Source organism: Hyaena hyaena, unplaced genomic scaffold, assembly GCF_003009895.1.
Source record: "Hyaena hyaena isolate Hyena2069 unplaced genomic scaffold, ASM300989v1 scaffold_1005, whole genome shotgun sequence".
In the NCBI taxonomy this organism is placed as follows: Eukaryota; Metazoa; Chordata; class Mammalia; order Carnivora; family Hyaenidae; genus Hyaena; species Hyaena hyaena.
This window is the reverse complement of record NW_024081639.1, coordinates 299967-303743: the sequence shown is the minus strand read 5'-3', so window position 1 is coordinate 303743 and position 3777 is coordinate 299967.

The following is a 3777-nucleotide window of genomic DNA, read 5'->3' as shown; positions in this document are numbered from 1 at the left end:
CTACTTATTCATTCTTTCCACCTCAACCCCTGGCAACTACTGATCTCTGTGCTCTTTCCATATTTTCCCTTTTCCAAAATACCATATAGTTGGAATCATGGTTTGTACCCTTTACAAATTGGCTTATTTCTTAGTAATAGGTATCTAATATTCTTCCATGTATTTCTGTAGCTTGATATGTTGTTTTTTTAGTGCTTAATAAGATTCCATTGACTTGATGTACTATAGTTTACTTATCTGCATACGCTTAAAGTATAAGCTTTGTACTTATTTCAAGAGCACTTATAAATTTTACTCTATTTCAAAGAAATATTCGTCTTTCAAAAGAGAAATTTATATATAATACTTTAATCATGATTTGTATGATTACATGATTATGATTGCACATTATATGAATTATGTGATTACATCAGTTAAAAGATTTAAAAAAAACAAGAAAATTTAAAAATTTTGATACTTTATAAAACTTTTGAAACTAACTCTTAGATGATGGAGCTAATAAAAATGAAATAAAACAAAGTTTTCTGTTTACAATATAATGTTCACATGAAATGAATAATAATAATAATATGAATATTCCAATAAAATATGAAGATAACGCATTAGGTATAAGACCCAATTTTACATCCTCAGCAGAGCAATTTCTTTTGACCTTCTATTTCTGTATATTCTAGTGAAATTCTATGTATTCTAGTGAAAGATATTATTATGTACTGTGATCACTGCTAGGATCAATCATTCTTGCCAGGGGCAGGAAGTATTATAAAGTGGGGAAAACTTCAATTATATGTCCACCCCTAATTTCTGTGTACAGAGTATGGCCTCATATGGCTGAAGATTCTAGTAAGGTCACAGGATTAAGGAAATCCTGGTCTCAAAGAAAATCCTTCCTTTGCCAATGGACTCTTTTTCCCTTAAATATAATTTAAAAAATAACTATGTCTATCATAATGCCACTGCCCATTGTTAGAAAAGAAAAAAAAGAGATGAAAATTTACCCCTCTTCAAAAATGTGCACCTCAGTTCTTGGATCAAATTCCCATTTTCTGATAATGCTCTTAAGTATCCATGTGTTACCACTCTTAATTTTTTGTAATGTTTACTTATTTTTGAGAGAGAGAGAGAGAGAGAAATAGAGAGAGAGAAACAGAGAGAGAGAAAATCCAAAGCAGGCTCTAGGCTCTGAGCTATCAGCACAGAGTCCTATGCGGAGTTTGAAATCACAAGCCCTGAGATCATTACTTGAGCTGAAGTCTGAGGCTTAACGAGCTGAGCCACTCAGGCACCATGGTTAACATGAAATAAGGAGCCCATTTTAAATGGTTGAATTAAAATAGGATCACCAAGCACACACCTGAAACTAATGTGACATTGTGTGTCAACTATACTCAAGAAGAAGGAATAGGAGGAGGAGGAGGAGGAACAGTAAAAAGAAGACCTTTAGTATCATCAAAATTTAAAGATGAAAAAGAGGATGTCTGTGTGGCTCAGCCAGTTGAATGTCTGACTCTTGGTTTTGTCCCAGGCCATGATCCCAGGGTCTTGAAATTAAGCCCCTCTCTGGGCTCCATGCTCAGTGTGGAGTCTAATTAACATTCTCTCCTCTCTCTCTCTCTCTCCCTCTCTCTCTCTCTCTCTCTCTCTCTCCCCCCTGCCCCTATTCCCCGCTTGTGTTTCCTCTCTCTAAAGTAAAATAATAATAGTAATAATAATAATAATTAATTTAGAAAATAAAGATGAAAAAGGTAGGAATTTAAGCAGCTTGTTTGTGCCTATATATAAAGTATTATCAAATTCCAGTCAGATCAGAAGTACTTTCTTCTACTTCTCAAAACCCAAATTTGCTGGTTCTACAATTTAGTTTGCTGTTAAAATATTCGGCTTATGCTATCAATTTCTGTATGTTTCTGGACACATAAATGATCTTTTTTTTAATGTTTTATTTATTTCTAGGAGAGAGAGAGAGAGAGAGAGACAGCGTGAGCAGGGGAGGGTCAGAGAGAGAGGGAGTCACAGACTGAAACAGGCTCCAGGCTCCGAGCTGGCAGTCAGCACAGAGCCCGACGCGGGGCTTGAACCCACGAACCGCGAGATCATGACCTAAGCGAAAGTCGGACGCTTAACCGACTAAGCCACCCAGGCGCCCCTGGACACATAAATGATCTTGAGGTCAAACCAGTTCAAGACAGAAGAAACTTATTGATCTATATAATTACTCCAACAGCAGATGTAGCCTCATTTGCAGAAGAATGCAAATCTTAAATAATGGAATCAAACCTCTGTCTCTCATTCTTCTGTTTCTCTACCTTTTCTCTCAATTCTTCTCCTTTTCCCTCCTCTCTGTGTTGCCCTCACTTTCTCACAGTACATTTAGCCTCCCCCACTTGACCTTGAAACTTAGCTATAAAAGGTACCAAATTTTAACCCTTGGGCTTAGTAACTCCTGGGAAGTCTTTATATTATCAACATTATGTTAATTACAGGGATCAGGCTTGAGTAGCCTTGTTTTATAACAGATTCCCCAGGTTCCCGCTCTCCACTGCACAGAGTACTGCAGGTGCACTTGGCAAACATGGGGTATGATCTACTTGGAAGCTTCTATGAATGTCATGCTGAAAAGAATGAGCTAGTTCCTAAAGAAAGTACGCGGCACATGCATAACTAATAAAAGGTCAATTAAGGTGAGCAGAATACATTTTCAAAAAGGAATAAATGGAAAATCTTGAGAAACCATTTTAATCTCATTGATAATTGAAGTAGTACTAATTAGAACAAAAAATTCTCATTGGTATTTTCAATTTGCAGATATTTTTGTAACAGTAATAAAATGTAATGAAATGATTTAAGGGAAACGCATACGCTTTGCTTTATTTAACTTATTTGGAAGTCAATTTGGAAAGTGTATCAAGACCCTTAAGTGTTCATTAATATAATTGAGCCATCTATATAATTCCATTAATATATCCAAGAGAAAAATCATAAATTTACAGTAGACTTATATAGACTACTTTTCATTCAAGAATTATTCCTATCTTAATAAATTACAAATCTTCTGAAAAATTCAAACATAAATGATTTCATAAATGTACAAATATACTATACTATGAATAATTTAAGAACAAATAACTTTATTGCAATTAGTTTTTCTAATAGATATTATAAGATTTCACAAACATATAAATATCTGCTTAAATGTGGAATATAAGATATATGGATATGAGTCATAGAGCATTATTATTCTTAGATAATAGTAATAAACATACACTGCAATCATAAATACAAAAGTTTAAAACAATACAGAGAATAATATAATAACAATATAGATCAATAAAAGGAAAACATAAAGACCCAAATTAGGAATGAAATACACATTGTATAAATGTGAATAAAAATTGATAGTATAAAATACTAGATAAAATATATACTAAAGTATTTAGAAATCTCAATGATATAAGTAATTTAAATGCTATATATTAAAAAATTCAACACATCTATAAATCATAGCATATGAAGAATGCAAGAAAGTACACTTATAAGTAAAAATTTCTGAATATAGATGGAAAAAATTCAGATAATGTATTGTAAAATTAGTGTGAAAAATAACGGTATAAAATACATCAGCAATAACAGGAAATGTAAGACATCAGGATAATATAACAAAAAGGACACATTTTACCCCAAAATTAAGCACTGGTGAGTCTAATAATCTAATACCTTAAACATATTGGTTAAATGAGGGGCACCTGAGTGGCTCAGTCAGTTGAGCATCAGACTTCT